The sequence below is a fragment of the Oryctolagus cuniculus genome, chromosome 7 (genome assembly GCF_051225735.1).
Source record: "Oryctolagus cuniculus isolate XC-2025 breed Fujian yellow rabbit chromosome 7, ASM5122573v1, whole genome shotgun sequence".
Classification (NCBI taxonomy): domain Eukaryota; kingdom Metazoa; phylum Chordata; class Mammalia; order Lagomorpha; family Leporidae; genus Oryctolagus; species Oryctolagus cuniculus.
The window spans coordinates 123,300,080-123,327,505 of NC_142873.1; positions in this window are offsets into that span (position 1 = coordinate 123,300,080).

The window sequence follows — 27,426 nt, forward strand, 5'->3', positions numbered from 1 at the left end:
CGCCACGCTCTCTGGGCCTTCTGCGGTGGCTGTGGCAGCGTCTGCCGCAGAGCCCGAGGAAGCTTTATGGAGATGGTCACACTCCAGTGCCCAGCCTACTTGTTGGAACTTTCCAGAAATATTGCACTGCAGACATTTTCCACGCTGTTATGCTAATGGAATCAGGAAAAATCAATTGTCCTTAAGGAACAGGGGAATGAGACGTGCTGTAAATGCCACGGGATGAGTGATTGGTTGATTGCTTGCCGGCGATCGGAACGCGTCTCATCCCTACATTATTCTGATGAATTTTTATAGCGTGCCTCCTTTCTTGCCCCCCCCCCCCTTAGCTGGGGAAGAAGGTTTATGGCTTGCAGCTTCTCAGTTGATTGAATGCAGCTGGCATTGTTGCAGCAGAGGACAAATAGGTACATTTGCTTTACAGGCTGAGAAAAGTGGGTTTGGAGAAATTGCACCGCTACGTCCCTCTGCAACAAAGGCGCCCTTAAAAATGCAGATATTTTTTATGAAATGACTTTATTCTCCTTCTCGGCTGTCCCTAATCTTGCTATCAGAGGAAAGGGCAAAAAAAAAAAAAAAAAAAAAAAAGGTTGGGAGAAAGAAATATACAGCTTGCGATTCTATGGAAATCCAATTTTTCATTCTTATCACAAAGGAAGCTAACGAAGGCATTTCATTAGTATTCATTTTAGGCCGATGTGATTTTCTCCTCTTTGCTAACACAAAAATAAATAAATAAACAGTCGAGAAATGTCTGGGAAACTGCCGACAAGGCGGTGTGGAACAGAGGTCAGCATTTTCTAGGATGAGTGTGCACCACCTTCAGCAAGGTGGCCAAGAAAATGGATCCAGCTCAAAGAAGGGCCATCCAGGGCAGGGAAGAGACAAAATTTGGGCAGAGAAGGGTCCCCTGGCACTCAGAGCTAATAGCCAGCACCGCCATGGCCGTTTATGGACACGAGACAAACAGGCTGTGACTGTTGTTTTCCCCGGGGAGTCGGCTGTGGCCGAGCCTCAGTGCCTGGCCGCTGGTGCTGATGCTGGGGCTCTTTCCATGCTGGTCAGGGCACCAGGGTGTCCCTCTGTGTTTTGTTCTGTCCTGTTTCTTCCTCAAGGATATCTATACCCTGTTGAGGGTCGGGAAGCACTGTGAGTGAAAATTTGGGAGTATTTTGTTGGAAAAAGGAGATTTGGGGACCTAGCTGTTGTTTTCATGAATCCAAAGGGGTAGTGGAGGAGGCTCATTGTGCTGGGTTCCAGAGGGCTAAACTAGGATTGGTGGGTGGAAGTGACAGAGCAGCAGGGAAATCCACCAGACTCAAGGTCAAATCTTAGATCAAGCATTTTCTGCACATTTCCCTAGGCAAAGCCCTGCTAGCTCTGAGCCTCAGCATCTACATTTGCAGGAGATAAATTAGAATAAAATCCAATCAATTATTTCCAAACTATTGTTAAGTACAGTGATGTACATACAGTGCTGGGAAGTGGGTGTTAGGGCCCCTTTGTAGAGCAGGAATGACTCTGACTCAGGGAGAGTGATAGGTATTAGTACACCCTCTAGAAACAAGCCTCTGCCACTCCTAGCCCAGGGTCTCCTTGTTTGGCTGCTTTTTGGGCCACCATGAGGAAGAGGCAAGGTGCACAGCAGAACACTTTGTTCTCGGGTAACATTCTTATCCAGTCTGCTTCAGACACCCGGTCATTTGAGAGGCCTCCATCTCTCCCCACGGCAGGGTCTCTCATTGTTCTCTGTGCTCACTTGCTCACTCCTGACTTGCCTGAAGGTGCCCTGTCCTTTGATTGCCCTGGCCCATGCTCTTGCCCGTGGGTGGGACATCCTTCCTGCCCCTTTCATCTGGTCAGCTCTCACTCTTCTGCTACTTTGGTGCTCTCCTGGGGTCAGTGTATGGGGGTTTGTAGGATAGCAGTGGTGCTAGTCACACAAAGTGCAGCTCGAGTCTTGGTGGCAGGGTAGCCTGGGTTCAAAGCCTGACACTGATGTGTAATGATGGGCCAATCATCTGACCTCCTTGAGCCTCGCTTTCTTCATGGGGCAGTGGGGATGAGCAATAGTTCCTCCCTCAAAGGCCACTGGAGGATTTAGTGAGAAGTATTCGAAAACTACTTGGCGCAGTCCCCAGCACACAGGTGATCTTAAGAGCTTCACAGGGAATGAATGAATGAAGTTTCCCTTTGTTCAGAAATCTTGAGACAACCAAGACCCCTCACTCTTCCCGTCCAGCTCCCCTAGCCTTGACCATCCCTTCATGGCCCATGAATGGTACTTGACAGCCACAGTGTGCCTGCCAGTTGGTAGCAAGGTCCAGGACAGAACCAGTGGCTCTGAGGATCTAACCTAGGGATCTTTTTCACTGTCTCCTCCCAGCCAAAACTGGTAGCTTCTGCAGGGCAAAGGTCCACTCTCCTTCACCTATCTCCCCCTCTCCACCACCGGACCTCCCGTAGGCCAAGGCCCCACCGTGGGTGGGCTGTGAGCTGTGTCGGGAGGGTGGTGGGCTTCAGTCTCTGCCTGCCTGTGTGACACTGAGGCCAGGAGATTTCCCCTCTGGGGTGGGTGAAGGCACAATGCTTCCTGCCAGACCCGCTCACTCGGGAGGGAGAGGGGGTGCCCAGTCAGCTGTTTTGCGTGGGAGGAGTGGAGGGGTCTACCGTCCTCCCCTGCAGCCAGGGTCCTGAGCCAGTCTGCCAGAGGAGATGGCTCTGCCCTTGAAAGCCACTCTCGGGCCACGCTTCCTGTGGGTAATTTGAAACTGGGGCTCAGAGAACTGAACGCCAGTTAATGGTTTTCAATAAAGAATTAAGTGCTGCTCGTCAGACTGGCGCTAGGACTCGCTTCCCGGAAGGGGGGTGGGCAGGGTGGGGGGGCAGTGCCTGCATTTGGAGATGCGTTTGCATTTTCCGGTCACTTAGGCAGCCTGATGAGAAAGGGATAAGATCAGGTCACAGCAGCCAGAGGGCAGAGTGGAGGGGGCCAGGAGAGACCCAGACCCCGCACTGCAGAGGAGGCTGTAGGGAGGGGTGATGGTCACCGCCGTTAGAGCTACATCAGCCCTTCCCACAGCGCCTGTGGGGAGGAAGGCTGAGCTCTCTCTGCTAATGCTGCCTCCCACAGCAGACCTGCAGCTGCTTGAAGCTTTATCCACAGCCCTGGGGATTGCCGTCGCTGTCATCACTGATGTCCTTCAGATGAAGAAACTCAGGCACAGAGAGTTTAAGTAACTTGCCCAAAGCCACAGAGCTTCTAAGTGGCAGAGTTGGGCATCAAACCCAGGCAGTCTGGCACCAAGGTTCTGCTGTTTAACTGCCACGCTGTGTTGCCCCTTGTGGGGTCTCTGCAGCATTGTGAAGCCAGCCCCTGAGGTCAGCAGGGCAGGGTCATTCCCTGTCTTACAGATGAGGAGATGGGGCCAGGCAGGAGCTGTGTGTGTGTGTGTGTGTGTGTGCACGCACACACATGCGTGGTATGGGAGATAGTTTGCTGAAGAGATTTGGGGCAGTGGGGAGAAAGATCCCACGAGGAAGGCATTTGGTAGCAGGAATAAAAGTCTTCAAAATGGCTTGTTTCTGGGAGTCTGCCCTAAGCAAAATACTTGCCAAAGGAAGATGATCCAAAATAAAAGGAAAGATAGATTCTTTATAATATCAAATAAGGGGACATAATTTTAGGGCCTAACCACGGGGAATGGTTGAGGAAAGTCTGTGTTTACACTTGGATTTGACCATCTATAGCCATGAAATTGACTGTTCTGAAGGCAACATAGTAACCTGGAAAAAAGCTTATGGTATAGTATTAAATAAGGAAAAAGGAAGACCAAATTGTCTGAATACTAAAGTCTCAGGTATGTACCAAACACACTGGAGACATGCAAAATCATGTTTGCTGTTAGGAAGATGAAATTGCAAGTACTTTTCCTTGGCTTTTCCAACTTTCTGCAATGTGTTGCTTCAATTCTACATAAATTGGTGGATTTGGTCCATGATATTATTGGACCAGTTGGGACAGTTACAGTCTCTCTATGCCTCAGTTTCTGCAACAGTAAAATATGCATAAACCACCCCCCCGCTATTTTCAGGATTGCTATATTTAATGAGATAGTAGACATGTTGGACCTAGCACAGTACCTGTGCATAGTAGGTGACTAAGTGATGCCAGTTACTCCCTGAGGATTATTCCATTTCTTAAGTGTTGTCTTTTGACTTACTGAGGCTTGTGTGGTGAGGATGGGCAGTCAGATCCAAACACGTGTTCTAGGGATGGGAGCCCTTCAGAGTCAGGTACAGATCAATCAGTCCTCCATCATATGACACCAGCAAAACAAATGAAGGCCAGACCCCCAAGTCCCAAGGATGCTCCTGAGGTCCACCTTCCCCCGTGTTTCTTTGAGAAGCACTCACCATTAAGCGGGGCTTCTGGGCAGCCATCTCCCGTGAACTTCTGGCAGAGCACGGGGACCTGCGTGTTCCAATGCATCTGGTGGGGCCCACAGGTCATCAATTTCCTCATCTGTTTGGTCATCCTTTGCTCATTCCCTTACCCACTCTGTGAGTCTATAGAGAGTCAGTTACAGTAGAGCTTATTGCGTGTTGATTCTGATTACTAGGGATGAACGGAATGTCTGTGCCAGAGGTTTCTATTGGAGTTAAGGCTTAATTAGATCCTCAACCCTCACACCTACCCTGCAGAAGAGGTTCACTTTTCCGGGCATGGCAATTATTCATTTGTTTTTATTTGAAAAAGAGAGAAAGAGAGGAGATACTTTCCATCTGCTGGTATACTCTTAGAGATACCTTTAACAGCCAGGACTGGGTCAGACTAAAGCCAGGAGCCAGGAGCCTGGAATTCAATCTGGGTCTCCCGCCTGTGTAGCAGGGAACCAGGTACTTGAGCCATCCTCTGCTGCCTCCTAGGGTGCACCTTAGCAAGCTGGAACCAGCCAGAATTCGAACCAGGCCTCCAATATGGGATACAGGTCTCCCAAGTGGCATCTTAACAGCTGAGCCAAACACCTGCCCCAGAGTGTGGCGATTTTTGAAAAGCAGGATACAAATGAGTATCCCCTCCTTTAGTCATTCGGCCCCCCCGGCCCTGCCTATCCTATCTCTTAGGATAGAGAGATCTATCAGATCTCATCTTTCAGTCATTCACAGTCTCTGCCCAAGTTCTCTTTACCAAACCCACACCTGACCCCTGGGGAGCATCCTTGCCCCTCCATGTGGGGAAACCCAGTGTCCTGGGGTCTGACCCCTACCATGCAGGCCGCCAGCTCCCTCCTACAGTTGTTCACCCCTGCTCATTCACTTCTTCACTGGGTCCTGTGGAGAGCCAGCCACAGTAGAGGCTTGTGGGTGCTGATTCCCTGCTCCCTGGGGGTCTCTACTTCCCTGCCATATGACCTTGTGCTTTGCACACTCCTCTTGCTTCCTAGAATGCCCCTCCCTGCACGCTGCACTCTAACACATCCTCTAAATCCAGCACAAACTCCCCTGCCTGTTTTGGTTCCCGTAGATTTGCTGCTCCCCTTCCACACCCATCCCCACCCCCAACTGCAATAATTTCCTAGTCTGTCCCCCCACCCCACCCCCAACTGCATCTTTCAAGGGCAGGGCCCATGTATTTTTATTTCTGTGCCCCTAGAGCTTAGCTCAGAGCCTGGCACAGGCAGGAGCCCAGTGAATGTTTGTTGAGTGAATTATGAATGACAGTGTGATCTCAGTGCCTCCACCAGGGAGAAACAACAGGGCCCTTTGACCTCCTGGGAATGGGAAGTGTTCTCAGCTGAATTCTCCTGGCAGACACTTTTCAGCATCGCCAGCTGCTCACTCCCCAGAGGCGCTGTCTCTGCTCAGCTCCCCGACTGGTGGAAGAACATTTGGCCATAAACCGGCTCGCTGTGGGACTCAGCCACCATGCCGCAGAGAGCTGGCCCAGACAGAGCCGTGACCTGGACAGCTGGGCCCACAGGAAGCCTCATGGTGTGGCCCTGCCACCTCTCTGCCTTTGCTTGGCCTCCCTGCACCCTCATGCCTCAGGCTACAACCAGACTGGAAACTTTCCAGAAGGCATCTTGTGATTTCGCTTTTCTTAGTTCTTCCTGCCTGACGTGCCCTCTGCCTGCCCAGCCTTTCCTCTTGGCCCACTGAATTACTACCTGTGCTTCTGCCCACCCACCCTGGACCCCTCCCAGCCTCTGTGGCACCTCTGCCATGGATAGCCTTGCACAGACTGTCTATTGTCTCATTGTCTATTTTCCTAAAGAGCCACTGTGCTCCCTGAGGGCAGGAACTTGGTCTCATTTGTTTGGCGTCCCCAGTACCTGGATCAGGTAGGCGCTCATCAGTGTGTGTTGGCTGCCTGGCTTTATACGCGGTTAAATTGTGCTAGGACCCTTCCCTGTTGCTTCCAGTCTAACTTGGTTTCTGAGCTAGGCCTGGTGTGAGTGAGATGTAAGGGCAAGCTTACAGTGCAGTCGAAGCCGCCCCTGCCCGAAGTTTGCCAGGAAGCAAGCACAGGGTCCTGTCGGGGAGCCCAGAGCACCCCAAGTGCAGCAGCGGCTTGGAGAGAAAACTGGGCTTCAGGACCAGCCCTCCTTCGCCCTGGCTCCGCGCTCTCTCTGCACGTGTCTGCAAGGGTTTCTTGAGTCCTCACATGGAGCCGCAGTCCTTTCTCAGCTGCCTAACAGAGTTATTGTGAGGGTCAAGTAAGATAACGTCTCTGAAAGTCTTTGTGAACGAGGTCTTGTGCTTTCACTCTCAGAGGGAGGAAGCTCGGCGCCGTAACACCGCAATGCCCACTAGGGGGAGTGGCAGAGCAGGCCAGGCCCACCTTGCTTAGATACACAAGGACTCCAGGCCAGCTCTGGGCTATAAAAAAAGGGGATACAGGGTCAGGGGTGCAGCATGATGAGGTCCCTGTTTCCCCTCTTCTCAGCGTTTCTCTCCAGTGACATTTTGGGCTGTCTTTGCATGGCCAGAAAAGACTAGAATCAGAGAAAACCCAGCTTGATGTCGGAGAGACAGAGAGAGAGAGAGAGAGAGAGAGAGAAGGAGGGAGAGAGAGATGTCCCTCACTTCCACTTTATTTATGGACCTGCTGTGGGCATGGAGAAGGTGTGTAGGACTTCAATTTCTTTCCCTCAGCATTGTTTTCTGAATCTAGCGCAGGTGCCTGTGTTCCAAGGTTCTGAGGCCGTTGTCTGGGAGGTGGAGGGCATATCTACAGGCTTATGGGGTGCCGCTGAATGGGACAGGGCCTAGGTCTCTGCATATCTCCCTCCAAGGCTGCCTGAAACCTAGGGTCTGCCTCACGGTAGATTAGCATCTTCTTTGCTGGGTGGGTGGGGCCAGGCTGGGAGGCCAGCTGGGGGAGAGCTTTGTAACCCAATTTGCCGCTCAGAGAAGCCAGTCTGTCTGGCAAGAGCTAATTGGAAAGCTGCTTCCTCCGAGCCTGGACCCAGGAGGGCTCGAGGTCTGGCTGGGCGGGGCCCTCCCCTCGTCCAGCATCACTTAGTGCTGTGTGGAGCCACTCCCAGTGGGAGAGCACTTAGCCCTGGTAATTGGCCAGGCAGGCTCATCATTAATTCATACCAAATTGTATTTCTTCTAGAGAGAGAGAGAGAAAGAGAACGGGAGAGTGAGGGAGGAGTGGGGGTCGGTGGGAATAAATGGGTTTCTGAAGGGAGGCCTCTGTTTCAGGGCTTGGTTGAAGCAGATTCGGCTTAGGAGGATGAGATCAGGGTGCACTGGCTAACCTGCGGCTGACCCGTGCGTCACCCTCCCTCAGGAGGGCTTAGCTTCCCAATCTAGGGTAGGCGAGAGTGAACGGTGGTCTCTCTGCCTCTGAGGACGGCTGTGAGGGCTCAGTGCTCTGGAGATGCCCATTTAGACAGGCTCTGGGGGACGAGGAGCCCTCTGCAGTTGATGCAGTTATTGAGTGGGGAGCTTTCAGCCTATTGTCTTTGGGATCCACAATATTTTTTAATGACTCCAATTTATCTCTTTTGTTGGTTTATGGATTCTTTGATGTGTTATTTTAGTGGTTACATCTGGGTTTGTAGTATGCATCTTTAACATCACAGTCTACCTTCAAATGCTATTGTAACACTTCACATGTGAGAGAACTTCTAAAAGCTCATAGAAAAATGAAGTTAAAAGATACATTTACTGTGGTACAGGAAAAAGTAAATCCATGCATAATTTTTCATACATACATTTTCCATGACTTTTTGAAACTTCCTTGTATTGTGTAAGACCCTTACAATAATCTGCCTCCATTTGTTCCCTGCTGGTTCTTATGTTAATTTTGTCACATGTTTTCTCATAAATGCCACAATACATTGTTACTATTTTTATCTAAAGAGCCAATTATCCTTTAAAGAGATTTAAATAATAATATGAAAATGTTATATACTTACTGATGTAGTTGCCATTTCTGATACTCTTCATCCCATTGTGAGTATCCATATTTACATCTGTATGTCAGAAAAAGATTTATTCTGCCTTAACCTTTGAAAGATAGTTTCATCAGGTATAGAATTCTAGGTTGGCCCTCTCTGTCTCTCTCTCTGTGTAACTCTGCCTTCCAAATAAATAAATCTTAAAAAGGGGAGGGAGCAGTGTTGTGTTGTAGTGAGTAAAGCTGTTGCCTGCAATGTCGGCTTCCCACATGAGTGCTGGTTGGAGTCCCGGCTGCTCTACTTCTGATCCAGCTTTCTGTAAATGTGTCTGGGAAAGCAGTGGAGAATGATCCAAGTCCTTGGGCTCCTGCACCCATGTGGGAGACACAGAAGAAGCTCCTGGCTCCTGGCTTTGGAGCAGCCCATCTCCAACTGTTGCTGCCGTTTGGGGAGTGAACCAGTGGAAGACCTCTGCCTTTCTGTGTCTCTCCCTCTCTCTTTCCATAACTCTGACTTTCAAATAAATCTTTTAAAAAAAGAATTCTAAGTTGACAGAGGTTTATTTCTATCCTTTAAAGACCCTGCTCCATGGACTTTGGTTTACATCAGTTATTTCTTTTACATTTAGATGCAGAGAGAAGACATGTCTCTGTCTCTATCTGTATATTTCTGTCACTATCTCTCTATTTATCACATCTCATCAGTTGGTTCAAATGCCCACAACAGCTGGAGCTAGACTAGGAGTGGAGCCAAGAGCCAGGAATGCAATCCAAGTCTCCCATGTAGGTTGTAGGAACCCAATTACTTGAGCCATCACTGTGCAGTAGAGGGAAGCTGGAGTCAGGAGGTAGAGCTGGGAATTGAACCCAGGCACTCCCATGTGGGATGCAGGTATCTTAACTATTAAGCTAAATGCCTGCTGTCTGGCTTCCATTATTTCTAACAAAAAGTTGTTTTTACCTTATCTTTGTTCATCTTTACATGTTTCTTTTTTCTCTGATGGTTTTTATGATTTTATCTTTTTTTTTTTAATTTGAAAGAGCAACAGAGAGAAAGGGGAGAGAGAGAAGAAGGAAGAGAGAGACAGAAAGCAAGAGAGAGAGAGAGAGAAAGATTGAGATCTTCCATCTACTAGTTAACTCCCCAAATCCCCACAACAACCAGGGCTGGGCCAGGCTGAAATTGGGAGCCAGAAACCCAGACCATCTGGGTCTCCAATATAGATGGCAGAAACCTGAATACTTGGGCCATTACTTAACAGTCAATTGCATTAGTAAGATGCTGGATAGCAAGCAGAATTGTGACTTAATCCCTGACACTCTAATATAGGAAGTGTCCATGTCAAGCAGTGGCTTAATCTGCTATGCCATGATGCCTGCCCCATCACCAGTTTTAAGAAGTTGGGCAATAATGTGACTTAGTGTAGTTTTCTTAATTTTTCTTGTGTTTGGGTTTGTTGGGCTTCTTGGATCTGGAAATGTTAATGAAATTTTGAAAAACTTTTGGCCATTATTTCCTCAAATAATTTTTCTGTCCTCTTCCTCAAGGACTGTAATCATACAAATTTTAGGTTTCTTGAAGTTGTCCCACAACTCACTGATGATATTTTCATTTAAAAATTCCTTTTCTCCCATCTGTCATTTTCAATAGTTTCTATTTCCTCAAACTTACTTATTTTTTGGCAAAACCTTATCTGTCTTTAATTCAATCTAGAATATTTCTTTTTGTTTCAAACACTGCATTTTTCACCTGTAGAAATTTAATTTAGGTCTTTTTAAATATCTTCTATGACTCTAATTATCTTTAAATACAGTGAATAGAGTCATAATAACTTATTAGATACCCTTGTTTCCTAATTCTAATATCTGGGTCAGTTCTTATTGATTGATGTTTTCTCCTGAGTTTCTCTCCAGGGCCATATTTTTTCTGCCTCTTTGCATGCCTGCCAGTCTTTGATTGGATTCCAGACATTGTGGAATTTACCTTTTTGGGGACTGGATATTTTTATACTTTTCTAAATATTCTTGACCTTTGTTCTTAGATGCAGTTGAGTTACTTGGAAACCATTTGATCCTTTTGGATCTTTATTTTAAGATTTGCTAAGCAGAACCATAGTAGCTACCATTCTAGAGCTAATTATTTTCCATAATTGAAGCAAGACCTTTCTGGGTACTCTACTCAATGAATGCCTTGTGATTGCAAGTTCTTTTCAAGTAGGAAGAGACACTATTTCTGGTTTGTTATGAGTTTGGGGCACTGAGATGGGGGATATGCTTGGGAAATGCCCAAAATCCCATCCATGACAAATCTACACAGGGGTTCTGGGGAGAACAGATCAAGTTTCAGGGCTGGTGGATGGGAAGTTGTGTCAGTACCATGGAGAGCTCTAGGGGAGGCCAATCTCGGCAAAGACCTCCTGAAAGAAAGGAAGGCCTTGGCTGGTGACCAGCTGATGCACCTGGCCAACTCAACCCCCAGCCAGAATGACTCTCTCCTAAATTCAGACAAACTGCTATCTGAGTCTATATTAGAACTGGAAGTTAGTCCACCCTTGCCTTACATTTTTTGCTCTTGCAGTAGTTGGCAGAATTTTATAGTTGTGAAATCTCTAAAAGTCTTATCTGAAGACCTGGATTTGAATCCTAGTTCTACCACTAACTAGCCGATGGCTTTGGAAAAATTTGTTTGTTTATTATCTCTAAAATGCAGATAATGATTAGTGTCTTTACATCACAATACTTCATAGTGGTATTGTGAGGACTAAATCGGATATAGCTTATAAAGCTACTGTGCAGCGCCTGGAACAAGGAAGCTGTCTTTCAATACTTTGTTGAAGCAAGAGTGAAATCTCTAGCAGTTTTAGGGCCTCTCTGGAAGTGATGCATAAGGTTTTAGGCTGGATAAGGGAGAGAGGACGTTCTAAGCAGAGAAAACAGCAGGAACAAAGGCAGAGAGGCATTGAAAGTAGATGACTTGGCCAGGAAATGGAGAGTGGTTTAATGAGACTGAAGCTATTCATCTGCTGCCATTACTCTGAGGCCTCCTGAACTACTATTTTCAGCACAGAGCACTCTGTTGAATCTCCAGACTTTATTTCCAGCTTAGCCTATTGTGCACCTCAGTTGAAAGTTCTACATGCACCTCTAACCTACCTTTCCAAAACAGAATTCATCAGTTCCCTCCAATGTACTCTGCAGATAGCTTGTCAGAAGGAAGAAGTGTGTCTTACAAATAGTCTCAAATTGGGTGAAAGTTTTCTTAAAGAATAAGGTGACCTTATTCTCCTTCCCAACTAAGCAGAAAACGAGAATGGCTTAACCTAAAGCATGAGTTGATTGGGTTACAGAATGAAGGACTTCCTATGTCATGGATTAAAAGAAACTCAGAAGGGCTGATCAAAGGAGGCCATGCAATTCTCTTCCCTGAAGAAGAGGAGTCGTTATTATCTAGTTGGAATGTTCTTCTTCTTCATCACTCTTTAGTCATTATTAATTATTAATATCCATTTTAATTAATTATTTATTAACAACTGTTTACATTGGAACAGAGCTTTACAGTTTATAAAAAGTCTAGTTATCTGATGACAATGGCCACCTATGAGGTTATCAAGGCAAGGACTATTGACTTATTCTCCATGCGCCCTAATTTTATACATGAAAACTGAAACTTCAAGCCACAGAAATGATGCAATTGGCAAGAAATCAAGTGGTGCATCTTGGAACAAAATTATTCCTCCCAGTGCCCACTTAGACCTATTGTTTTGCCCAACATAGCACTCTGGCTATCAGCTGAAAACAGCAGCAGCAGCAATAACATTTGCGTGTATTACCAAAGGCCGATAGAGCTCCTCTTCCTGGTTCTAGTTGCTACAAGGAGTAGGAGAATGAAGGCCCAACCTCAAGGAATACAAGAGTTTCCATTCAAAGTTCCAGGGCTAAACTATTAGAAAGGAGGGAGGACCTGAGGTCCTGTCAGCTCCAAACAAGAGAATTGGCAGCCATCTATGTCTCTTGGGGCCTAGGACTGGAGAGTTGACAAGGCAGCTTGCTACCCCATGCCCTGTTCTATATGCTCCTACCACCATGGGAAGGGTATGTCATTGCTACCCACCTTCCAGATAAGGTGAGTTGGGGTTAGGAAGAAGAGGCCCACGAGGTCAATGAATTTGCCTGAGGTCACTCATCAGGAGCTGAGCTGGTATCTGAATTGCCTTCTTGGTCTCTCTCTCTCTCCTCCTGCATCCCAGCTGCCTCTGCGTCTGACCAGACCAAAAAACAAATCCTGTAATTGAGTTGGAATGTGGGTGCTGCGGCCCGGGAGACAATGTTTCCTGCTTTTCAATCTGTTCTTAATTTATTAAAGTGATGAAATAAGGAAGAGGCCCAGAAGGGGTGGATGTTTTCCATCAGTGAGTCAGGGAAACGTGCAGAGGCAGAAGGTCAGGAGGAAGCCACGTTGCCCCAGCAGCTTCACTGCCCTGGCACAGCCCACACAGATGCACTGGGCAGGCGTAGGGGAGCATCCTAGAGCTGCCCATCAGAGTGAAATAAGCCGGAAGATGTGAGCCCTCCAGGAGACTCTCTTCCACCCCAGAACATGACCTGTGTTCCCACTTGTCTTACAAATGTCCAATGTCCTAGGAGAGAGAGAGGGAGAGAGACTGAAGGAAGACTAACTCTGCCTGAGGGGGATCAGGGAAGTCTTCCTAGAGGAAGTGATAAGGAAGTGCAAGACTGGAAAGGAAAAGTGAAGGTTCCTGGGAAAGGGGAGGTGAGGAGGAGAAAAACATTCCCAGGTGATAAAACAGCAGGTGAAAAGTCTGGAGGTGAGAGAGAGAATGACTGAGCCAGCAGGATGGCGAGATGGGAAGTCCAGGCAGGGAGAGGTTGGCACTGCACATATGCCAGAGAGCCTCCCGGGTCAGGCTGGGAGGCTGGACTTTTGCTGAGGAAGGATTTTGGCTGTTAGTTCAGTTTCGTTGGCTATGCATATGCAGAGAGGGGTGGTGGCTCAAAGCAAGGAGAAGTGAAAAGACTGGAGAGTTGGTGGGCCCAAGCAGGGGCCAGTGGGATGGGGAAAGAGAAACAGAGGGAGGGAGGTATGGAACAGCAGCTTACTAGCAAATAGGACCCCTGGTGGATGACAGTAGGACGGGGGAGGGGTGTGTGGAGTGAGAAAAAAGGAGCTGGCCTAAGCCTTGGTGACTTAGCTCAGGGAACCATTACTGAGAGTTGTTTGTGTGCAGTGGATTTGGGGATTTGATCCCTTAATTGCTGTTGCTTTTCATCAGTACTTGTCTTAGTCAGTTTTATTTTTTTTAAGATTTTTTTTTATTTGAAAGGCAGAATTACAGAGAGGCAGAGGCAGAGAAAGAGAGAGAGGTCTTCCATCCGCTGGTTCACTCCCCAGTGGCCACAACAGCCACAATGGCAAGAGCCAGGAGCTTCTTCCAGGTCTCCTATGCAAGTGCAGGGGCCCAAGCATTTGAGCCATCTTCTACTGCTTCCCCAGTCCATAGCAGAGAGCTGAATCAGAAGTGGAGCAGCCAGGACTCGAACCAGAAACCATATGGGATGCTGGCACTGCAGGCAGTAGCTTTACCTGCCATGCCACAGTACCAGCCCCAGTCAGTTTTCTAACTAACTCTATATGTGTTACATATAGAAATCAGAATATATAATTATGTATATGATGTATGTAATAAGGAATTGGCTTATGCTGGTAGGGAAGCTAGGTCCCCTGCCAGGGAAGTCAGTGGTGTCATTCCAGTGTGACTCCAGTGACCTGAGGTCCAGGGTGGGGGGTGGTACATAGTGTAAATCCCAGTTCTAAGGTGGGAGAAGATTGACAGCCTAAGCAGGTGGGCAGGAGGGAGATGGGTCCCCCTTCCTCCTTGTTTTGTTCTATTTTAGGCCTTCAATGAATTTGGTGAGGCCCCCACATTGGGGAGAGTAATTGGCTTTCTCAAGTCCCTAAGTTAAACACTAATCTCATCCAGAAACACACTCACAGATGCAGGCCAAATGATGCTCAGTCTGGGCCCGCCACGGTCCAGTCAAGTTGACACATGAAATGAACCACTGTACCATCTATTAGGCACAAGCTTTGCTGTGCTGGGCTCTTGCTGGACACTGGGCATAGATACACCATCACCAGATACATACATCACCAGTGATGGCCACATGGTGTAATAAGGTAGGAATGGAGGGGCTGCAGGAGCCAGACAAGGCACCTGAAAGGGTGGGAATCAGAGGAGGCTACCTGGAAGAGGTGGCTCCTGAGCCAGTTATGGAAGCATGATAAGTCAGCTGGAGGATTCAGGAAAAGCTGAATATCCAGAGAATAAAAAAGGGGCTGCAAGAGAGCCTGATGCCATCCAGGAAGGCCTATGGGTGGAGCCAGGTGTGGAGAAAGGAGACAGGCAGGTGCAGCTCTCCCGGCCCAAGCTTTTCACATTCTGTGCCTTCCACTGCAGGTGCTCTTCTCCTTGGCCTGTATTATACCACCCTTCAGTGGCCACTTTAGGTTCACACTCTCTCTGGAAACCTGCTGTGATCCTCTCTCATGTCACAAGTAATTTGCTGACAGCCCACAAAGTGCCCCTTTTCTGCCTTGTTTCATTTGTCCATTGAGCCCCCCTTGTGAAGTCAGCCGTTCGGTTTAGTGCAGCAGCCGTCTGGTCCCTACGCTGTGCCTTGCCCTGAAAATATAGAGCTGAATCAGATACTGTTCCTGCTCCAGGGTAGCTCACATTCTAGTGGGGAAGACACATTTGCTAACAGATGTGTTCAGTAAAAACGCTATTGGGTGCTATCTCTCAGATTCACAGGTAAGAAGCTCAGACGTTTATCACCTGACTCTGCCCAGGCTCATATGGATAACGAGTGGTACCCAGCTCTGGGTGGAGTGGAAGCTGGGGCTCTGTCCTCTGCTCCAGTCACTTCCATGATACTTGTCATGATCTGTGTGCTTAGAGAAAGGAATAAATAAATAAGGAGATGCTGGTAGATTTGACTGGGCCTGGTACTTGGATTTGAGCTCAGTGAAAGCAGGACCCAGTGTTGTCAACAGATCCTGCAGAGATAACTGAGAGGTGCCTGGGAACTAGCATTTAGGAAGTGCAGCCCTGTGTCAGCCTGGTGCTCAGATGCCAGTCCCACTTCCCGCCCACATGCCCCTCTGGGCTCCCACACCCTGCCACCCTCACCTACATTGGTTCATGTCCTTTCTTCTGGTCATTGCCTGTTGGTTGTCTTCTTGCTCCATTTGATCAGTTTGGAATCTTCAGAGCCCAGCATATTGTGTGGATTGTAGTCAGAGTTAGTAATCTTGAAAGGGATGAATCAAATTCTCCTTGAAGACTTCCATGTGCTATTACAGAGTGTGCATGTGTCTCAGTGAGTGTTCGCTCATGTTGAATCTGCATTATCCACGTGGGCTCACTATAATTTGCATGGTGTGTGTGTGTGTGTGCAGCTTGCGGGTGGAGCCTTGCATACACTCCCGGCATATTTTCCTTAAGGGCCTTCCCACCCCGTTCTGAGACTCGTGCCTTCTCACCTCTTGAGCATCAGACCCTGACCAGCCCTTCATGCCCCTCTCTCCCAGAATATATCTCAGGGTAAGCGGAGTCTCTTAGCCATGATTAAAGTACTTCTGGACACCCTGGCGTTTGGAGCCTGGTCTCTTGGTGCAGAGCAAGTGCCTGCCTTTGCCAGCTGGGCTCCTCAGCTCGGTAGCTGCTGGCAGTGAGAATGGGCCCCACTTGGTTTTGAAGGTGAATGGGCAGTAAAGGATAAGACCACACTCCACCCCCTGCTCTGTCCCTGGTCCTGAAAACACCCCAGCTGGTCCACAGCTTCTCCAGGGGCTGAGCCTGTGGCAGGAGCCAGGGAAAGGTAGCAGCTCGGGAACGGTTGCCTTTAGACAGTTTGTGTTTCTGGGTTTGCTTCCCCTCACCCAAGCCGATCATGGTGTTTTAATGACTCAAAATCATGAATATTAAACCGAGGGAAAGTTGACAGTATTTAAATGAGCATCATTAAGAGACACATAAATTAGCAGGGTTTTTAGTTCTTGTGGAACTGCCGTTTCAATGTTAATTAAACAACCGGAGTGCTCGGGCGCTTTTGCAGCAAACTGTCCCCAAAGTGTGCTGCAGAATATCATTATGGGTGGCTGCCTTACTGGTTAATTATTTCCAAGTTGATTTTTTTCCACTGCTGCAGTAGTTTTATGCTTGTCTTGCATTTGGAAAAGGTGATGGGGCTGGGCCTCCAAGGAGGCTGCCAGGGTGAGCTCTGTTGCCCCCACATGAAGACCTGAGCTGAACAGCACTGGTCCCACAGGCCGGCCCCCTGTAAAGGGGCCCCTGGCTGACCCCCGGCTATCCTGATGGACTAGTCTGTGGCTGTTGACTCATGGAGACTAGGAGGCACCTGGGGCCTTAGTTGCAGAATAAGAAAATTGGATGGGGGCTGGCGCCATGGCTCACTTGGTTAATCCTCTGCCTGTGGTGCTGGTATCCTATATGGGTGCCGGGTTCTAGTCCTGGTTGCTCTTCTTCCTGTCCAGCTCTCTACTGTGGCCGGGGGGGGCAGTGGAGGATGGCCCAGGTGCTTGGTCTCTGCACCCACATGGGAGACCAGGAAGAAGCACCTGGCTCCTGGCTTCAGATTGGCGCAGCGCCACCGTAGTGGCCATTTGGGGGGTGAACCAACAGAAGGAAGACCTTTCTCTCTGTCTCTCTCTCTCTCACTGTCTATAACTCTACCTGTCAAATAAAAAAAAGAAAGAAAATTGGAGGTCTCAGAAAATTGGAGGTCTGAGTTTGGATGAAGCCCTGGGGTGTGGAAGGAAAGGCAGGGGTGACAGGTAGTGGGGGAAGGCAGTGAAGGCCTCCAGGGCTGTGTTGAGGCCATGTCAGGGTGGAGCAGCCAGGAGTCCTGGGATTTTGTTTTTCTAGATGCTTGCTTATTTATGTATTTGAAAATCTGAGTGACATGGGGGTGGGGAGGGAGAGAGGGAGAGAGTGAGAGAGGGAGAGAGAGAATCTTTAATCCTTTGGTTCACTCCCCAAATGACTGCAATAGCAATGGCTGGGACAGGAAGAAGACAGGAGCCAGGAGCTCCATCAGGGTCTCCCATGTGGATGGCAGGGACCCAAGTTTTGCTGCTTTCCCAGGCAAATTAGGAGGGAGCTGGATTGGAAGAGGAACAGCCGGGACTTGAACCAGCACTCCAATATGAGATAGTGACATTGTAAGCAATGGCTTAAACTGCTGCACCACAAGCTGGCCCTGAGACCTGAAATTTGGTCTGGGTTCCATTGGTTTGAGCTAAGTGACTTGAAAGCAGTCACTAGTCCTCCTTGGTGTCATTCTCTTCAACCATGAAACAAATGGATTAAATTAGATCATCCATTCACAGAGGCAATGATATTACCCTTCAAATGGTGGTAAGTGGTTCTTGGGTGTGTGGGTGATAACAGCTTACCTTTTTAAAAAAATGTGTAATTTTTAAAAAAAATGTGTATACATAGCATATACAGAGTATATATGTGCCATTAACATTTTATTGGGGAAGGAGAAAAAAATGCTTAGGGGTGGGCATTATGGCACAGTGGGTTAAGCTGCTCTGTGGGGTGTTCATATTCCATGTTGGAGTGCCTGGGATTGAATCCCACCTCTGCTTCCAATCCAGCTTCTGCTAATGCACACTCTGGGAGGCAGCAGGTGATGGCTTGAGTACTCGGGTCCCTGTCACCCACATGGGACACCTGGATGAAGTTCTGGCCTAGCCCAACCCCGGTTGTTGTGGGCATATGGAGAATGAACGAGCAGATGTAAGATTTCTCTCTCTCTCTCTTTATGCCTTTCAAATAAATAAAAATAAATAAACTTAAAATGTTTAAAAGACTCTGTTGGTTGGCAATAATGAAAAAAGACTGAGAGGCATCAAAATGAATGGGCTGCAGGTGCTTTGTCTATAAGGAGAAGAGAATCTCCTGTGATGCGGCTGCTTGGCGTCATGCCCTGGCACACAGAAGTCATCTCCCTCGCTGCCCAGGAACTCAGGGGGCGCTCGCCTCCCTGGGCCTCAGGGGCCAACTCTGTCAACTCAGGACATTCATTAAGATTATTTATTTATGGCCGGCGCCGCGGCTCAATAGGCTAATCCTCCACCTTGCGGCGCCAGCACACCGGGTTCTAGTCCCGGTCGGGGTGCCGGATTCTGTCCTGGTTGCCCCTCTTCCAGGCCAGCTCTCTGCTGTGGCCAGGGAGTGCAGTGGAGGATGGCCCAAGTCCTTGGGCCCTGCACCCCATGGGAGACCAGGGGAAGCACCTGGCTCCTGCCTTCAGATCAGCGCGGTGCACCAGCCGCAGCGCACCAGCCGCGGCGGCCATTGGAGGGTGAACCAAAGGCAAAGGAAGACCTTTCTCTCTGTCTCTCTCTCTCACTATCCACTCTGCCTGTCAAAAAAAATTATTTATTTATTTTAAAGGGAGACTTATACAGCTAGAGGAGAGACAGACACACAGGGAAATCTTCCATCAGTTAGTTCACTCCCAAATGGCTGCAACATCCAGAGCTGGGTTAGCCCAAAGCCAGGAGCCAGGGACTTCATCTGGGTCTCCCATGTGGGTCTAGGGGCCCAAGCACTTGGACCATCCTTTGGCACTTTCCCAGGAGCGTTATCAGGGAGCTGGATTAGAAGTTTAGTAGTTGGGACTCTAACTGGCACCCAAATGGAGTACTGGTGTCACAAGTGGCAGCTTTGGCTGCTATGCCACAATGCCGGCCCCGGACATTCACTTCTTATAGCCTGGAAGTAAGGGCAGGACCACGTGAACTGCAGAAGGCTAGTTCACTGCCTACCCTGGTGGGAAAAAGTGCAGTTTTAGGGCTCTGAGGGGCAGAGGTAGAGTGTATGGCTTCTACTCCAGCCTGCTGGCATCAAAATGTGATTCCAGCACTCACAAGCTGTGCAGACTTGGGTGAGTTCTGAGCTCTTTTAGTAAAGCCAGGTGAGGAATGGTCTTCAGAGAGCTGCTGTGAGGGTTAAGGGAGTCAACAGAAAGAAGGAATTTTTTTTTAAAGATTTACTTTATTTATTTGAAAGAATTACAGAGAGAGGTAGAGACAGAGAAATGTCTTCCACCTGCTGGTTCACTCCCCACATGGGCGCAACGGCCAGAGCTCTGCTGATCCAAAACCAGGAGCCAGGAGCTTCTTCCAGGTCTCCCACATGGGTGCAGGGACCCAAGGATTTGGGCCATCTTCTGTTGCTTTCCCAGGCCACCACAGAGAGCTGGATCAGAATAGGAGCAGCCGTGGCCAGCGCCGTGGCTCACTTGGTTAATCCTCTGCCTGATGTGCCGGCATCCCATATGGGTGCCGGGTTCTAGTCCCAGTTGCTCTTCTTCCAGTCCAGCTCTCTGCTGTGGCCCAGGAGGGCAGTGGAGGATGGCCCAGGTGCTTGGGCCCCTGCACCCTCATGGGAGACCAAGAAGAAGCACCTGGCTCCTGGCTTCAGATTGGCTGTAGCAGCCATTTGGGGAGTGAACCATCGGAAGGAAGACCTTTCTTCTCTCTGTCTCTCTCTCTCACTGTCTATAACTGTACCTGTCAAATAAATAATAAAAAAAGGAAAAGAAGAGGAGCAACTGGTGCCCATATGGGATGCCGGCACTGCAGACCAGGACTTTAACCCACTGTGCCACAGCACCAGCCCCAACAAAAAGAAGAAATTTAATGGCACTTTCCTTGCAGTAAGAGCCCACTAAGGGTTGAATATACTCATTACACTTATTTATTTATTTTTAATGTTTATTTATTTCTTTGAAAGGCAGAGAGACAGAGATGAGAGAGAGAGAGAGATGAAGAGAGAGAGCAAGTTTCCATTTGTTGGTTCACTTTCCAAAATGTCACAACAATCAGAATCGGGCCAGGCCACAACCAGGAACCAGGGGTTCCATCCAGGTCTCCCATGTGGATGGCAGGGATCCAAGAACTCCAGCTACCATTTGCTGCCTTCCAGGGTGCACATTAGAAGGAAGTGAAATAGGAAGTAGAGGTGGAACTTGAACTCGCGCACTCTGGATATGGGATGCAGGTATTCTAAGCAGCAGCTTTAACCTGCTAAACCACAACTCTCACTCTCCTTTATTTTTTAAAAAATTCACATTTATTTGTTTGAGGAGCAGAGAGAGATTTCCTAACCTCTGGTTACTCTTCAAGTTTCTGAAATGGCTGGGGCTGGGCTGGGATGAAACCAGGAGCTTAACCCAGGTTTCCTGTGTGGGTAGCAGGGACTCCACTCTATGATATATTACCATTGCCTGCCAGGGTCTGCATTAGCAGGAAGCTGAAGTAAGGAACCAGAGTTGGGTATGGAGCCCAGGTACTCCAATGTGGATGTGGGCATCTTAACTGCTAGGCTACACACCTGTCCTTCCCCTAGCCCCTAAACTCACCACTCTCCAACATGGATTTGCTTTGTTTCTATTCAAGTGACCTTGGGTGAGTCATTAAGCCACTCTTGAGTTTTGTGGCTCACATCATGACATGTTTCTGGCTCCATCATTCTTTCATACACACTTTTGCCGCTGGATTCCCTTCTGCCTGTATGTGTTGGACAAACTCCAGCGTACCCCTAATATGCCCTCTTAGCTCTCACCTCCCTGATCACCACCCTCGTCCTCTTCAGGCAGACGGAGGTGTTCTCTTGACTCCTGGGTACCTCGCTGTGACCTGCCTCCTTCCCATTTTGGGGTACATTTTTGTTCTGCTCTCCTGCACCCTTCCCTCCTTCACTTGCTCCAAATGTCTGCTCAAATGTCATTTTCTCCTTGGGACCTATTTTTGCCACCTCCACTTAAAACTATCTTCCAAGACATTGCTCATCTCCTCCTTCTTCTTTTGTATTTTGTTTGCTATTTACCTTTTGACCACACTACAAACTCACCGAGGGCATGAGTTCAGATCTGTTTTGGTCACTGTTGCAACCCCAGTGTCTAGAAGAGCACTGCACATAGGAGTAGGTTTTAATCAAATAAATGAGTGAAGTGTGCTTCCTTCTTACAACATCTCATGCTGGGTGTTGACAATATTGGTGAGATCAGCTTGCTACACAATGAGGCTGTGGTTGAGAGATACAAGATCAGGTGTATCCCATCGTAACAGAGATTCCCCTTCCCCACTTTCTCTCCTCCATATTTCTGTTTTAATGCTTTGAAATTAATTTCAAAGAGAGAGAGAGAGAGAGAGAGACAGAGAGACAGAGAGAAAGAGAATGAATCTCCCATCTGTTAATTCACCACCCAAATGCCCAAAACAGCTGAGGCTGGGCCAGGCTTAAGGCAGGAGCCTGAAACTCTGTCTGGGTCTCCCACGTGGATGGCAGGGGCCCATCTACTTGAGCCATCATGTTCTGCTCCACAGAGTATGCATTTTCAAGAAGATGGAATCTAGAGCCATGTTGGCCTAGAACTCAGGCACACCAAGCAGCTGAGCTGGCCCATGCTTCTTTCTCTGGGGTTCATTAAGGCTGCATTTCCCCAGACCATAACAGGACACCAATATGCAAATCCAGGTCTTAAATCTGACCCCTGTGATTCAAGGAAATACCAGGCCAAGGCCCAGGCAGTAAGAGAGAGAGGGTTCTTGCAGCCAAGCCCACCATTGAGCTGGTCCAGTTTCGATGATGATCTTCCAAGGAGAGGTGGTTGAACAGTTTTTCTTATAGAATACTTTAATACTGATTTATTCATTTTATGGCCCTTAAAGTAGTGTCCCTAATACAATGTTAAGGGAATGAGGACAAGTGTGTATGTGTGTGTGTCCATCCATCCATCTACTAGAATGAAATCCAGTCAAATGCTGCTAAGAGGTCCAGTTACACACCAGGTTGCATATCAGAACACGGTGGGACCCAAGAGGAGATATGGACCAGAAAAGAGCTTGGAGTTGGGGTGTTAATATTAAGCCTAGGCTGCTGGAATAGAGCCTCTAACCTCTCTAGAATGGTGTGCACCTGGGGAGGGGACACAATGAGAAAATATAATAGCATTGGTCTTTTCCAGGAGGAGCCAAGGCCTGGAGATGAACTGAGGTTTTCCTTCTTTTGGTCTCAACCTTCTAGTTGGACTTTCATTTGTTCACATAGAATCCCAAGTTAAGGGAGCCTCTAGCCAGGGGTAAAACGTCCTCCTTTCAAAAATCCTTTAGATAAAACAATATTTATTTAATCTTGGTCTAGGGAAGCATTTGAAATTCAGTACTCCAATGACAAAAATCATAAAGAAAAAGATTACTAAGGCAATAAAACTTACCAAATCACTGAAATACTTGTTTAAGATGTTTTCTATGTAAGCTCCTTGTGTACAAGTGCTGTGTATATTTTTCTACAGTTATTTAGCTGATATCTGGCAAACTATTTATAACAATAAATAATAATATATAATAATAAGCAACAGGAAGTTCACTAGGTTCCTAGTGTTTTATGATTAGAAGCAATAGTTTAATTAATAGCAATAACAAAAACCTTTTTTGGAATGATCTCTATCCTTTCTTCCTTGCAGATGCCAAGATTAATGGGAAAAAAGATCCTATACTTTGTGGTAAAAGGCAAAAATGGCCACAATATTTTACAAGTTCTCTGATTAAGATGTGGAGTGCACTTGAGGTTGACTTTGTAACTTGCTATGGAATGTAAAGAATGACATTGGGTTAAGTTCTTTTTTTTGAGATGTATTTATTTGAGAGGCAGAGTTACAGACAGAGAGAAGGTAGAGACAGAGAAAAGTCTTCCACCCTCTGGTTCACTCCCAGATTGGCTGCCATGGTCAGAGCTGGGCCAATCCGAAGCCAGGAGCTTCTTTCGGGTCTCCCACTTGAGCCATCTTCTACTGCTATCCCAGGTGCACCAGCAAAGAGTTGGATTCAAAGTACAGCAGCCAAGTGGTATAGGGGATAAATCTGTCAGCTGTAGTGCCGGCATCCCATATGGGTGCTGTTTCGAGTCCCAGCTGCTCCACTTCTGATCCAGCTCTTTGCTATGGCCTGGGGAAGCAGTAGAAGATGGCCCAAGTGTTTGGGCCCACTGCATCCACATGGGAGACCTGGAAGAAGCTCCTGGCTCCTGGCTTCAGATTAGCATAGCTCCAGCCATTCCAGCCATCTAGGGAGTGACCCAGCCGATGGAAGACCTCTCTCTCTCTCTCTCTCTCTCTCTCTCTGCCTCTCCTTCTCTCTCTGTATAACTCTGACTTTCAAATAAATAATTAAATCAAAAAAGTAGAGCAGCCAGGACTTGAACCAGTGCCCATATGGGATGCTGGTGCCACAGGCAGGGGCCTAAACTATTATGCCACAGCACCAGCCCATGGGGAAGTTCCAAGTCTAGATCAAGAGACTTGCAACCTCCTCCCTTGCTGTTCTTGGAACATTGAGACTAACAGCATGTGACTGACTCCAGGTTGGGCACATGATAAGAGACATGTGGGTAAGCTACTCCCTATCACCTCTGTTGATGGCCAGCCAACCTCCAGAAGCAGAGCTAACCAACTGACCCCCAGCTCTACATGTACACACACACACACACACACACACACACACAAATGAGCTCTGCCAAGACCAGCATATGAACCACCCACCTAGGGAGAGCCCAAATTACCAACCTACAAAATCATAAGATAAATAGGTGATTGTGATAACCTGATGAGTTTTGGATAGTTTGTTACACAGAAATAGATAACCAGTGAAGATATTCAGAGAGATATTCATTACTAATTAGAAGGTTTGGAGGCCGGCGCTGTGGCGCAGCAGGTTAACACCTTGGCCTGAAGTGCTGGCATCCCATATGAGTGCCGGTTCTAGTCCCAGCTGCTCCACTTTTTTTTTTTTTTTTTTTTTTTGACAGGCAGAGTGGACAGTGAGAGAGAGAGACAGAGAGAAAGGTCTTCCTTTTGCCATTGATTCACCCTCCAATGGCCGCCGCGGCCGGCGTGCTGCGGCCGGCGCACTGCGTTGATCCAATGGCAGGAGCCAGGTGCTTCCCCTGGTCTCCCATGGGGTGCAGGGCCCAAGGACTTGGGCCATCCTCCACTGCACTCCCTGGCCACAGCAGAGAGCTGGCCTGGAAGAGGGGCAACCAGGACAGAATCCGGCGCCCCGACCGGGACTGGAACCCGGTGTGCCGGCGCCACAAGGCGGAGGATTAGCCTAATGAGCCGCAGCACCGGTCCTATATTTATTAAATAGAAGTTAAAAAAAAAAGTCCAGGCCGAAGCCAGGAGTCCAGAAACCAATATGTATCTCCTTGTGGGTGCAAAGACTCAGGTGCTTGAGCCTTCACCTGCTGCTTCCTGGGGTGCACATTGGTAGGAAGCTGGACTTAGAAGTGGAGGTGGAACTTGAACCATGGGTGTCCTCAGCAGCATCTTCAACTGCTGTACAGGGCCAGCATTGTGGCGTAGCGGGTTAAGTGCCATCTGTGACACTAGCATCTTATTATGGGTGCTGGTTTGAGACCCAGCTGCTCCACTTCTGATTCAGCTCCCTACTAATGCCCTTCAGAAGGCAGCAGAAGATTGTTTAAGTGCTTGGGCCCCTGCACACACATGGGAGATCTAGATGGAGTTCCAGGCTCCTGGCTTTGGTCTGGCCCAGCCCCAGCCGTCGCAGTCATTTGGGGAGTGAACAAGCAGATGGAGGATCTCTCTCTCTCTCTCTCTCTCTCTCTCTCTCTCCCTTTCTCTGTAACTCTGCTTTTCAAAGAAATAAAAAATAAATCTTTGAACTGCTGTGCCAAAGAAACCTCTTTTAATCATGTGAAGGGTCTTGGGCTTTATCCAGAAGGCAGCCAGGGTCCAGGGAAGTGTTCTAAGCAGGTAACATGCCATCACTTAAGGGATAGGAAAGTGGAGCTCAAAAAGGACAGTGAGGCCTGAGGAATGTCCCAGTAATGTGCAAACTGCTGGCTTTTCAGATAGAGCTGAGGTGCAGACTCAATATTGACACAAATGGTGAACGTGAGGTTGAGATCCGCACCTTGTGACATCTTATGTGTTGGCCACCCTTCAGCATAGGGGCACGTCACTGAGGATTAATAGCTTACTTTTTAAAATCGTGGCATCATAGGGGCATTACTTGGCTAGTAACAGTGAATACTGTAACACTGACCTGGGGTTACTAAAATGTTGTGAATGAGTTATACTGTATCAAAAAAAAAAAAAAAAAAAAAAAAAAAAAAAAAAGGACAATGAGAAGGGATTGCCAGTGAGGCCAAGGAAAGCAACACAAAGCCTGGGGAAACCAATGCACACAGGAACCCTATAGTAGATTCTGTTGGTGCTCTACACAGGTCCCCTTCCGGTGCTCTCAATAGCACCTGTAGCTCTTCACTGGACATCAGCACTGGCCCACTAGTAGCCAAAGGGTCTGGAGTTTGTCAACAAGTGTTGAATTGTTGGAAGGGAGAGAGTGAAAGCCCAGCTTCCTTGCCTTGAGCCTGGATGATTTACACTCCCTCAGGATTAGGCTAAAAATCTACCCTCTGCCAGACTTTGTCCAAGATGGCCCCTTGTCTGGCTCCTCCCCCTTCTTGTCCTAGTTTCCCTGTTCTCTCACTGGTTCCTCCTGGAAACATGAATATCCATGTCAAGGTCTGCTCTGAGAAATCAGCTTAAGACACATGTGTGGGTACGTGAACTGGTATACCAATGGAATCAAACTGTGCTCATGCCCCAGAGCAATGGCTAAGAAACGTTTTATCCCCTCCTCATGTTTATGGGCTGTGAGCAGACACAGGGGACAATAGATTCCTCTTCCTAGTGCCCCAGTGAGGATTGGCCAATCCTGCCAAACTAAGCTGAACTTGTCTTGCCTCCACCCAAGAGTGATTTGTTGTCATCTTTCCCATCCCCAGAGCCTTTTCTATCACTGCTCTCCTTAGAAGCCTATAAAATAATTCTGGAATGGAGGCAAGACAGCTCCCAGCTCCATTCAATTGATGAAGAAGCTGAGGCTCAGAGTGGCTGAAGACTTGCCCGAAGCTCCACAGCTCCTCTGGTTTCCTTGAATTCATTGAATGGTTTTCTCTTCCAGGCTACTCCTCTGTGGGTTATTGGGTCTAACTCTATAGAAAAGGTTCATGCCTTTGTTCTGTAAGATGGAGATGAGAAGTATAGGGAATAAATGGATCCTTGCTCAGAAATCCAGTTCTTGCAACCTAAGAGGCAAAGGTGTCTGAGAATCAGTCAGGGCCAAACAGAATGCCTGAATGATGGAAATAATGGGGTTACTGAGGTTGAAGACAATGATGTATTCCCCAGGACCTTGTTGTCCACAGGTAGGGAAAGAATGTTCCTTCAAATAAACATTGGACCCAGCACAGAGTGTTGGGGGAAGTTGGAGAACCACAGAAGGAATGAAGTCATATGCTCAAAATGATGATATGGGAAAGGACATTGAAATGAAGCCATCCATGTCCTTCTGAACATAGTCCTAGCACTGCCATCCCTGTGCCTGAGACTGGAGCATATGACATTCTACTGCATTTTAATTTTTTTCATGTTTCCTTCTATCACGACTTCAAAAATTGGTAGAGTAATAATGTAATTGTCTCTCTGATTGGACTATGGAATCCTTGACCAGACACTGGGTCTAAACCATTCATGAATCCCACAGCCACAATCATAAACTGTGCTGTGATTCTGTCCACAGTTTAGCCTGGCCTTGGCCGGAGACTGGTCCTGGACCTCAGGTCCCAATAGTCCTAATGTTGGCCATAGGCTGAGTGATCCTGGCCTCAGCCTGGGCTCTGATCCTGGTCATAGACTAAGCCTGAGACCTGGTCATAATCTAAACCTTGGTCTTGGTCACAACCTGAGCTCTGACCTTGGTCCCAGGCTGAGGTCTGATCCTACCTATTGATTGAAACAAAAACCTGGCCCCAGCATGAATCTTGAACTTGGTCATAGATGAGACCTGGATCCATCTAATATGCCTA